An 11,984-nucleotide genomic window follows, 5' to 3' on the forward strand; every position below is an offset into this window, starting at 1 on the left:
AGAGAATGTCAACAAGACGAGAAAAATGCTGCTATAGAACAAGATGGGCACCTACCCTGTGGGTATCAGAGACTTCCTCCTCAGGAGCTTGTATCTGTAACCCAGGGTGGACTCTTCTCATTTCTTTTTGCCTTCCTTGAAAGAGCAGAACTTCTGAGGACCACTACATTCAAGTTCAGGAGGCTATTGCAAGAGTTCAGGGAGGAGATGGTGAAGACCTGAACCAGGGCAATAATTTTAGCAATGCCTTGGAGGGTAAGACCGGAAAGAGCAGATCGTGGTGATAAAATATGGGGAAAGCAGGAAATGAAGGGTATTAAGTATGATTACCATGCTTCTGACCAGGGTGGTTGAGCAATTACCAAGACAGGGAATTTAGGAGAAGCATGATTTTGAAGTAACAGGGTATGGTTTTCTTTGCTTGCGGGAAATGGAAGTGGAAGCATCCAATACGTAGTTGGTTATACCCGAGTCCTGAGGCTCTCCCTGAATTTTTAATAAAGATCCCTAACTGACCTGCCCTGACCCCCTGAAATTCATCCTCACTCAGCTCCCACAATGTTCTACTTAAAACAACCATCTGACTGCCTTGCTCTCCAGCTAAATGTCCTTCAATGTTTTTCCATCTTCTAGAGGATAAAGCTGTGTTCCTTAGCTTGGCATGAGAGGGTCTCTAAACCTAACCCCTGACAACCCACCCCGCCAGCCTTATCTGTGACAGTCTCTGCCTCCCACAAGATCCTTCATGAGAAGTTGGGGATTTGATCACCCAGTACTAAGTCAGCATTCCTGAGGGATTGGGACTTTCAACATATGCAGAAGAATGATTTTAAAAAGAGCAGATACAAATAATGTAGACTGATACACTTTGCTGTACAGCAGAAACTAACACATTTGAAATCAACTGTGCATCAGTAAAACTGTTGAAAATTTTTAAAATTTAACTAATTTAAAAATAATGCAAAATAGATCAACAACAAGGACCTACTTTATAGCACCAAGAACTATTTTCAATATCTTGTAATAACTGTAACAGAAAAGAGTCTGAAAAAGAACGTTAATATACATATATATATGTTTAATTGAATCACTTTGCTATATACGCTCACACAACATTATACATCAAAAATATGTCAGTTTAAAAAAACAACAGGAAAAAAAATAAATGCTTATCCTCCATGGTGGCAGAAACAGGACCTGAATATCAGCCCTGGAGTCATTAGCAAGATGGCAAACAGCGGCCTAGCAGTTCTTCAAACTGTTTTTCACAATCAGGGCTCCTCCTCTACATGCCCTGAATCCTCAACTTTTCCAGAGTTTGCCACAGAAAGGAGAGTGCGGTCTCTTCTTTCCCACTCTATCTTCCTGTTAGCCATGAACCCCTGGCACCAGAGAAATGAAGACTAGCAACTCCGCCCACAAGCTCTAGGGATCCCATTAAACACAAACTGTCTAGCATTCACATCACTGCTCCTGAAAGGGGAAATGGATCGATTTTCCTCGGCTGGGGACCAGAAGCTGGCGGTTTCGTGCTGAAGTTTAGATCCATCAGATGTCTCTTCAGAAGAGGATTCACTCTCTGAGAGGCTCCGGGCACTCACAGCAGATGTTTAAGTTGTCGAAGCAGCGGTGAGGGGGAAGCATCTCCTCAGTTTATAGGTCAAAGAAACAAAGAGAATAGTTTTGAGAGAAGCTTTTACAGAAAAGAGGATCACTGACAACAGGCTTGTTTCTAGTTGAGTAGACACAGCTGGGAAAAAAGAAAAGCTTCCGACTGCCTGTGGAATATTTTGTGCTCAAAGAGAGTTCACCTTCTTACTTGGTGGGTTGAGTGACCAGCAGTAGGTGAGAGGGAGAGTGATTTCAGGCCATCTCTCATGGTCCATAAAACTATAAATCTTTCCCTTCTGGAGGAATGACACCAAAGAAGCTTCACCTTTGCCGTTTGTTCAGCATTAAATGACTTCCAGTAATGAGAGGCGTGCCCTCTCCACCGACGGAAGGTCCACACGTGCTTGGTCTTCCCAAAGTGTCTGATGCAGTCTTGAAAGGTACCTCCGGCCCAGAGTTCAGCCCCACGAGAGACCCGTCTGAATCAAACTATCCGCCTCACCTTTACTCCGAGGACTGGTTTTGTCTCTCTGACCCATGGTCCCCGAACACCCCTGTCACAAGCAGGATGTGACGTGGGATGAGCCTGATTTCTCTGCCTGAAGAAGCAAAGATTTGGGGGTTCATGGCCCAGGATTTGTTTTCTTAAGGGGGCTCATGAAGTTTTTGAAATGAGTCTAAATCGCTGGGACAAATACATTCCAAGGAGTTTGATTAGAGCCTTGAGTGCACTGTGACTGGCTAACAATCTTAAAGCCAGCAAGAGGAAACAGCACAACCAGACACTCGGCTGTTGGCCTTCACATCTGATCCAAATCCTGTTCTGCTCCCTGACGGTACTCCTTCTTTCTTATGTCTTCGTCTGCCTTCTCCTGGGCTCTTGTCGATGTGCAGAAGATTCCGGGCAGCAGGACTTCTGCTGCAGTGTATTGCTAGTGTCAATACTGCCTGGTCATTAATTATCACTGAGAGTGAAAACATGGGCTCGGACCATTGGTAAAAAGTAATTATTTACCATCTGTTGTAGGCTCTCACATGTAATTACTTAGCAGTGGACATAATTGTAAAGTAAAGGTAATGAGAGCAGACAAGTGAATGGCAGACATTACCGGAGGTTTCATCCTTAGAACAGATAACACACTCTCTCTTTCTTTCGTCCTCTTCCTTCCTTTTCTTTCTTTCTACTTTCCTCCTTCCCATCCTCCCCCCTTCTCTCTCTCTCCTCTCTTCTTTTCTTCCTTCCTTTCTTTCTCTTCTCCCCTCCCCCATCCTTCTTCCCTTCTTTTTATTTAACATAGCTGAAGTGTGCTAACCGTGCATTTGTTTGCGCAAGTCCCCTCTTGGGTACACTCTTTTATGAGCCTGTGGACTCCTTCTTCTAGGCTGCCTCAGCAATGCATCACATTCATCTCTATTGGGGCATGCTGCTGCTGCTGCTGCTAAGTCATTTCAGGCGTGTCCAACTCTGTGCGATCCCACAGACGGCAGCCTACCAGGCTCCCCCGTCCGTGGGATTCTCTAGGCAAGAAAGAACACTGGAGTGGGTTGCCATTCCCTTCTCCAATTCGTGAAAGTGAAGTCGCTCAGTCGTGTCCAACTGTTTGCAACCCCATGGACTGCAGCCTACCAGGCTCCTCCATCCATGGGATTTTCCAGGCAAGAGTACTGGAGTGGGATGCCATTGCCTTCTCCCTATTGGGGCATATATTGTCTTATAACAAACAATTTCTTTACATGTCACAACCAGGTCTTCCGCCCATCCTATCTACAGGTCTGCTTCCCGACTGGGTCATGAGTTCCTGAAGCAAACGGACTTTTGTCTTTCCAATGCCCACCGTATAACACAATAATTTTAATGGATTATTTTTTAATGAATCATGCACAAATTTCCTTCTCCTATTTAAAGTCAAACTACTAAAACCCAAATTATTTACCACAATGAAATGTTTATTTTTTAAGATTATCATCAGTTTTGATGGGAAATTTTATAAGTATTTCTAGAGAGAAAGACTTCTGATCTTGGCTCCTCATGAGCCAGAGTGCCTGAGTGTGATTCCTGTCTGTAAACCGAAAGCCAGGAGTTAAGGCTCTGGGCAGTAGACCAGTTTTGACGTTCCTGTAAGTAGGTTTCCTGGAAAACCTCGTTTTCCCCTCATTTGTGTTATAAGGGGATGGCTATATAGGGGAAATGCCCCCCTCCACAATACAATCATTCATTCAAACATTCACTCAATGTTGCTTTATTGAGGATCTATTGAATATTATATGGCAGGTGCTATGAGAGGTACTAATAAACACACTCTTGAAAGTCCCTCTTCTAAATGACTCTGCCTACCAAAGGACATATGTTTAACTGTATGTAAATTATGATATAATAGTTTAAATCTGACATCACATGCATGTAAAAGGTACTAGGATCGCACAGAGGAGAGTGGTCCTGGCTCACCATGCAGGGAGAAAGCAAAGCTGCAAACTGGATTGATTGTGAAGTGGCAGCCAGAGCTGGACGTGGAATCTGGGGCTAGAACCCATGGACTCTCTGTAAGCTGAACAGGCCGAGGTTGTTGATGCCATGCCTGAAACCAGACTGTAGAGAGACACGGTGTGAGGGCAAGTTCTAGGAATAGGAATCCAGGGAAAGAAAGTAGGGCTAACTTGGGAGCGCTGCCTGGGAAATGGCCCCACAGCCTTTTTTTCCCAGAATATCCACAAATGCTTTGAGTGACCACTAAGAAGAGCTGAGAGAAGGTTCTATTTAAGGTGTGGTCTGCAGAATATCTTGAATCACATCAGCCTTACCTCCATTTCTCCTTTACCCTCCCTTCCTTACTAAGGCACTGGCGGTGAACGTTGTTGTCCAAGAATATAACTTAACCTGAGTACCCGGTCCCTCCAGCTTTCCTAACCATCCAAGTCAAGAAAAGCATTGGAATTTACAATCTCTCTCTTGTGGTCTTGCCAAGGCTTTCTAGAAGGCTGTTTTATATTCCCTCCTGAGTTTAGTGTGCCATGTTTTCCTTTGCATATTAAAGGATGAAAATCGAGGTGATGGACACGTTCCCTCAGTACCAGAGTCAGCTGCCAAGTTTCTCTGGCTGACTTTATTTCCTCCTACAACACTTCATTGCCAGCCTGGTCTTTACAGGGAGGACGTAAGGCAGTACATATGTTTCTCTCGTTTTCTTGTCTTCTAGGGAATTGCCTGGGACGTGACCAGGAAAAAAAGAAAGCGGAAGTCACACACAAGTGGGTCCGAAGTACTGTTGATTTTACAAGAGTTTAATGTTATGCAGAACTAAGAGAACAAATTGTGTTTTATATTTAATGGCAGCAGGAGACTCTATGCTTAATGGGATTTTTAATATAGTTTGACCTAGTACTGTCAAGAGAAAAACTATATTTTGTTCGTACCTTACATTCAGGACATGATTTCTACAGATAAATAATTTGTAATGAAGTTTCTGTTACTAAGACAGTGCTTCACACATCTGTTTTATGTTTCATTAAAGGGACAACAAATGAAACCATCAACCATTCTGCTTCTCTATATTAATTCAACATATAAGAAAAATGTTTGATGACTCTAGATAGTAAGGCCAATTACTGTGTCAGGGAAATCTACTAGTTTACTTATGGATCTTCAAAGGCTGCCAAAGCACAAATCACAGTGCTGGCAAATAGTGATCCAATTTACTGTTTAAATCAGGAATGAGTGCCATAGTCCAATCCACAGTGGAGCAGTTTAGAACCCATTAAGTACTAACTTAGCATAATCTCCAGTACCCAACTGATGGTGAATAAGTCAATTGGAATGAGAAGCATCTGAAGGAGAAAAGCATTGTAAAGGAAGCAATTGATGAGACTTCCCAACCTTCTTAAAAAGGAGGCAATCTTGAGTTGGGCCAATCACGAAGACAGTTGTTCTGTGTAGTGATGAATATGGAGGGGAGAGCACTTTAATCTCTCATATCAGACCAGTATTACAAAAGGGCTAGGTGGATGAGGCTAGTTGATGAGTTGCAAAGGAAGTCAAGGGTTATGCAAGCCTTTATTTTTTCAAATTAATTTTTATTGGAATATAGTTGCTTTACAATGTTGTGTTAGTTTCTGCTTTATAGCAAAGTGAATGTGTGTGTGTATATATATATATATATATGTAGGTATATGTGTATATATATATATATGTATGTGTATATATATATATATATATATATATATATCCTCTTTTTTGGATTTCCTCCCCATTTGGGTCACCACAGAGCACTGAGTAGAGTTCTATTAGTTATCTATTTTATCCGTAGTATATATATGTCAATCTCAATTCATCCCACCCCTCCATTTCCCCCCTTGGTGTCCATACATTTGTTCTCAACAGCCAAGATATGGAAGCAACCTAAATCTCCCTCAATAGAGAAATGGATAAAGATGTGATATGTATATACAATGGACTATCTCAGCCATAAAAAGGAATGTAATTGGATCATTTGTAGAGACGTGGATGGGCCTAGAAGGTGGCATACAGAGTGAAGTCAGAAAGAGAAACGCAAGTATCATGTATTAATGTATATATATGAATCTAGAAAAATGGTATAGTTGATTTTATTTGCAAAACAGAAATAGACACAGACTTCGAAAGCAAACCTTTAATTCTGAATTTGGTACAGGCATGAGCTTCAGAGCAGCGATGCCTCTGAGGTGCTCTGTAGATCATTTCTTTGGCATCCACATTCCAACAGCAGTAATATGCTTGTATTAGGAAGGTCCCATCCCTTCATTTGGCTTTCCTTCTAATCAAAACATATATTTATAGAGGAGTTGGGTAAAGTTATGGAGTCATCCACCCTCTGCTCTGGGAGAGCTGCCTACAAAACAGCCCAGCACACTGCACCTCCTCAGCCTCCTCCCCTAACCCAAGGTCACAGGTCAGGGCTCACACACCCTAACATCCCCCCAGGGATCTTTTCGGCAGCAGGGGAGGGAGAGTTGACACTGCAGCCCCAGCAGGTCACCCACACCTGATTTTCCAGGCACACAAGAGACTTGACCGCTGCTGTCCCCACATCTCCAGGAACTGCTTTTCTTGTACTTTCATCCACTGTCACTGCAGCTTTGATGTGTCCAGCCCTCTGTCATCAGCCTTGTCAAGAGAGGAGAAGGGACCCCACAGAGAAGATTGGAATGTGGGTCTTAGACTTACAGAAATTACACTTAGTGGGGAAGATAAAGTAGTCATGGATAGAAGCATAAAACAAGTGCTCGGGTCCACTTGAGAGTCTGTGTTCTAGAAATTCCAAGCAAGAAGCAGTGAATTTCCTGCTGTGCACATCGCAAGGGTCCAATGGAGAAAGTGGTATGAACTGGGCAGGGAGAGCTGATCATCTAGGTGGAAGGAAAAGTCTAGAAAAGTCTCAGAAACAAGAAGGTTCAGGGAATATTGAACAGATTTGTTTCTTTACTGTGAAGGGCATAAAAAGAAGTTGAGGGGAACTGTGTGAACGGTGACCCAGAGGACCTCAAATGTCAGGCAGGGAGGTTGTATCTATTCTGTCAGCTGCTGTAAGCTGGTGGGGAATTTTGGGAAAGGTAATATGTTTCCAGAAGGCATTCTGACTGAGGAAACTGGTTTTTCACTCATGATGTAGCTCTAAATCATGAAAAATGTCCCATTTAATTTGTCCCTGCTGTTGCAAATGCCAATATTCCTTTTAAGCTTGCAAAAAACCAAAGCTACTCTGCAGTGAGCTCTTGGCTGGTTTAAGTTTCTCTTTTCTTCTTTCGCAGAAATGCTGATTGTGCCTAGCTCATAGGTCTGAAAGGACACCGACCCCAGCAGGTGCCAAGGCTAAGCCACATTTGGGAGTGTAGAGTTTTTGTGGAAATTAGAGCTTGATAGTATATATTAAGGATTGTTGTGTAACAAGCATGATGAAATATTCATCCCATTCATAAGATTTGGAATAATAAAATAAAAATGCCCCAGGGACAACCTACAATCGTAGAGAAATGTTAATGGCATCTTCGAATCTCAGAACTCACTCTGCAGCTTTAAAACAGAACACACTAAAGGTGACAATGATCTCATAAAAAGAGTTAAAAAGAAAAGGACATACATTATTTCGATACCTGATAACAAAGCCCCAGCTATTACTGGGAGAGAAGGTCATCACCAGGGTCAGGCCATGGATTTCAAAACACTTGGGAGGAAGATGAAGACAGCTATTCCTCCCTTAGATCAGGTAAGAAGAAACAAAATTATATTTTCCTTCTTAGATTTCTCTTTTCCTTTACTGGTTGGGATGCCTTAATCCAGCATTTCAATTTCCTTGTCTCTGTTGAGGTTATTCAAGCCTCTATTTTTTGCCAAAGTTTCCTTTTCTTTATCCTATCCTTTCCCTCCTGTTAGTCTTCATGCTGTCCACTGGGTACCCCAGACTGTAGTGGTCTGTAGGTACAAAAGATATCCCATTAACCCTAACTGTTTAAGACTTTCTGTTCACTTGGGTCTCCAGACCTCCTGAGAAGGCCTCCAGGTACATCTAAGCATGGTCATGGGCATGTGCTCGTGAATCTCTCTGTCACCCTCATCACCCATCACAGGATGCCCAGCCCCAATGTCAGTGTTCTCGGCACAGGCAATAGCTCCAGGAAGTCATGCCGTTGCAAGGGCTAATTCAACTCTTCTTGAGAATGAAAATATTCAAGCCAAAAGTGCTGCCTTTAAATGATTCCCAAGCCTCCAGTCCTCAGGTCCTAGAGAGGTACCGGTAACACATCAATGTGGAAACCATGGCTTTCCGTGACTTCATGCTTCTCTTTTCCATTGGGCGTAAAATAGCATTGTTGTTGTTCAGTCGCTGTCATGTCCGACTCTTTGTGACCCCATGGATTGCAGCATGCCAGGCCTCCCTGTCCCCCACTATTGCCAGGAGTTTGCCCAAGTTTATGTCCATTGAATCAGTGATGCCATCCAACCAGCTTAGCCTCTGTCATCCCCTTCTCCTTCTGCCTTCAGTCTTTCCCAGCATCAGGGAAATGAGTCAGCTCTTCCCATCAGGTAGCCAAAATATTGGAGCTTCAGCTTAAGCATCAGTCTTTCCAATCAGTATTCAGGATTGATTTCCTTTAGGATTGACTGGTTTGATCTCCTTGCTGTCCAAAGGACTCTCAAGAGTCTTCTCCAGCACCACAGTTTAAAACCAAGTGAAAATAGCATTGCTTATGCCCAGATCACAAGATTTTCCTTTAACTTCTGTCTCTTATGAAATAGAATAGGGGATGGATGCCATCCTATCTAATACCCAGCATTGTTGCCTGTCTACTGTCTCCCTGTCTCATAGCTTAAAAATATTGAATGTCAAATACATGAAAAGTTAAAATAAAATACTATTTTCTATTTCATACTATTTTCTTCCTCCACTACCAAATCACAAATGCTCTCGTTCATATCAGCTCATGCAAATAACTGAGAACCATAAACCTTCTAGCCTCACAGACAGCCAGCTCTAAATTTTGTGTGGGGCTTGTCCAGCACCCCCCCAGCTCCACGGTAAACAGCTCCCCTCCCACCTTGTCATAACACTGGTTTTACATAGTCATTTATAGCCTGAAATCAGTTTTCACAATTGGCAGTCCTCTGGTGTCAACTGTTGAAATCTGTTTGCCAAAATACTGCCTCATACGAGGCTCCAATTTGTTGTTGAATTGCTGCTCTTTGTCGTGAAAGGACAGTTTACCATTTTGGGCCAAGAACTGGATTTATAAGTGTTTATATAGCAATTTGCAAAATAGCACTTTAAGATGACTTCCTCGTATATGCTGTTAGGACAATATTTGCCTCCCGCAGAATGATGAATCGGAAAAAGCATGAACTTTGGTGTCATACAGACATGGGTTTGAATACCAGCTCTGGCATTTATACTGTCTGTGAAAATTCTAACTTCTCTGAGTCTCAGTTGTGAATACAGCCGATAAAATATTGTCACAAGGATTCAATTAGATGACATATGTAAGGCTCTCAGAGCAAAGGGACTCAACAAATGGCAGCTACCATTATTTATACTATTATTAAAATAAACTGCATTATTTATGGCTGCAGAAGGAAAACATCTCTAAATACTTGGGACAAACCAGGGATGGTATATGTATGGCATACATGCTACCTTTCTCTGGCTCCACATACATGGCAGACATCATTCATCAATAACCATACTCTTTTCCAGTGAGGCTAAACTTGGCCTCAGAATCCTCAGCATAGTGTTACAAGCAACCATTACTGCTTTTTACTTAGTAAATAACAATATTAGATGCATGGTTACATTTGAACTTCAAATAAACAATGAGTAATGCTTTGTCCCTTGGACAACAAGAAGATGAAACTAGTCAATCCTTAAGGAAATCAACCCTGACTATTCAATGGAACAACTCATGCTGAAGCTGAAGCTCCAATAATTTGGCGACCTGATGCGAAGAGAGGACTCACTGGAAAAGACATTGATGCCGGGAAAGATTGAGGACAGGAGGAGAAGGAGGCGACAGAGGAGGAGATGGTTGGATGGCATCATTGACTCGATGGACATGAGTTTCAGCAAATTCTGGGAGACAGAGAAATGACGAGAAGGCTGGTGTGCTGCAGTCTGTAGGAAAAACAATGTTTTGGTACATGTGTGTCCCGTGTAATATATGGGTCATATATACATATGGGCTTCCCTAGTGGCTCAGATAGTGAAGAATCTCCCTGCAATGCAGGAGACCTGGGTTTGATCCCTGCATTGGGAAGATCCCCTTTAGAAGGGAATGGCAACCCACTTCAGTATTCTTGCCTGGAGAATCCCCTGGACAGAAGAGCCTGGTGGGCTACAGTCCATGGTGTCGCAGAGTCAGACATGACTGAGTGACTAATACTTTCACACTTTTCATATATATATATATACAACTAAAAATATTCATTATCTGAAACTCAAATGTAGCTGAAAATCCTGTATTTTATCTGGCAGTTCTTCCGGTTTGCAAGTGAGTTGAAATTGACTTGCCATCCCTGACATTTGTATTAAGCATGACTTTGGGCTATCAAACGATTAAAACTCAATTCTAACTAGTTTTAGGAATAAAAGGTAATTAATTAGCATACACAGATGAGAACTGCAGGAGTGGTTCTAGCATAAGGCACTGTGGGCTTCTTTTGCAGCCTGCCTCTCTCCACCTGACAGATAAAAAGGCTCCCCCACCAGCAGCAGATTTATTTAATCCCAGCTTAACAACCATGACATTTCTTTTTCCCCAAGTTCTATTTGTCAACCCAAATAGTTCTGACTGCTCAGCTTAGGCCTCGCTCTCAATTCTACAACTGATGCCACACAGAAGGGAGTGATCATGGGTCACAGGTCATGGACCGGGTCACAGGTCTATGCCTATAAGTAGGGCTGGCTTAAGGCACCTTAATGTGTATCTTTCACCAGGGTCTTTCAGCATGGGAGAAGTACCATTCCCAAAAGAAGCAGGGTGCCTGGCAAAAATAACAACAACATCGTGGGTCCATTTCCATTCTGAAATGTCTGTTCTTATAGAATTAGAGAAAGGCTTCACTATGCAGGAAGGCCAGAATCTGCAATTGAAAGACAAATATGTAATAGACTCTAGTAAACCCAAGGAACAAGGGAATGTTTGGAGGCAAAAAAAAAAAAAAAATAGTGACCCAACACAAGCAAATATGTCATTGCAGAAAGATGCAGAGAGAAAGGGCGAATGTGTGAATGATTGACAGGGACAGTAAGAATTGCTGGTAAGCGCTCCTTAGGGAAGCATGTTTGACTCTGAATTGGTTTTCAAACAGTTTTGAAGCACGGAAAAATCCTATGTCTTCCTCATGCCTTTGAAGCACCTGCCTGTCAGAAACCAAAGGGCTGACTGCAAGAGCTGCTTAAAAAGTTATCCTCCTGCCAGTGTTTGTAGCTGTGTACTGCAGACAGCAAAAGCAAAGGCCAGACAATTGACACTGGCAAGGTTTGCATCCCAGCTCCACCACCTGCCGCCTGATGCACTTGGGCTTGTTACCTGTTACCTATAAGACAGGCCCAGCACTCCTGCAGAGCTGAACTGCCCTTGAGACAGGGTCCATCCTCAAGACAGGGATGTTCTGAGCAACATGGTCCATGAGTGGAAAAAATAAGTGTGCACAGCAGGGAGCTGTAGGCAGGGTAGGTAACACAAACTGAAAAGACCACCCTCTAAGAAATTAACTCACCCCATCTCCATCCTCAACACCATGTGGAATTCTAGGATTCTGTGGGACACTTTCTATATACACTGTCTATAACAAAAGATCTCTAAGAGGGGATTATCCACAATGCTATGCGGGAAATAGAGAAGAGATGGGG

At 42.7% G+C, this 11,984-nt stretch overlaps 1 long non-coding RNA gene across 1 annotated transcript; it reads left to right on the forward strand.

Moving 5' to 3' along the window:
- The first annotated feature begins 4,030 nt into the window (after positions 1–4,030).
- LOC145526269 (uncharacterized) lies at positions 4,031–7,604 on the forward strand. The gene is made up of 4 exons (XR_014068815.1): positions 4,031–4,152; positions 4,806–4,857; positions 5,987–6,154; positions 6,639–7,604. It is a non-coding gene; the product is annotated as an uncharacterized LOC145526269 (long non-coding RNA).
- Positions 7,605–11,984: the final 4,380 nt, after the last annotated feature.

This window comes from Giraffa tippelskirchi, chromosome 11 (genome assembly GCF_054371585.1).
Source record: "Giraffa tippelskirchi isolate mGirTip1 chromosome 11, T2T-mGirTip1v1.2.pri, whole genome shotgun sequence".
NCBI classification, from domain to species: domain Eukaryota; kingdom Metazoa; phylum Chordata; class Mammalia; order Artiodactyla; family Giraffidae; genus Giraffa; species Giraffa tippelskirchi.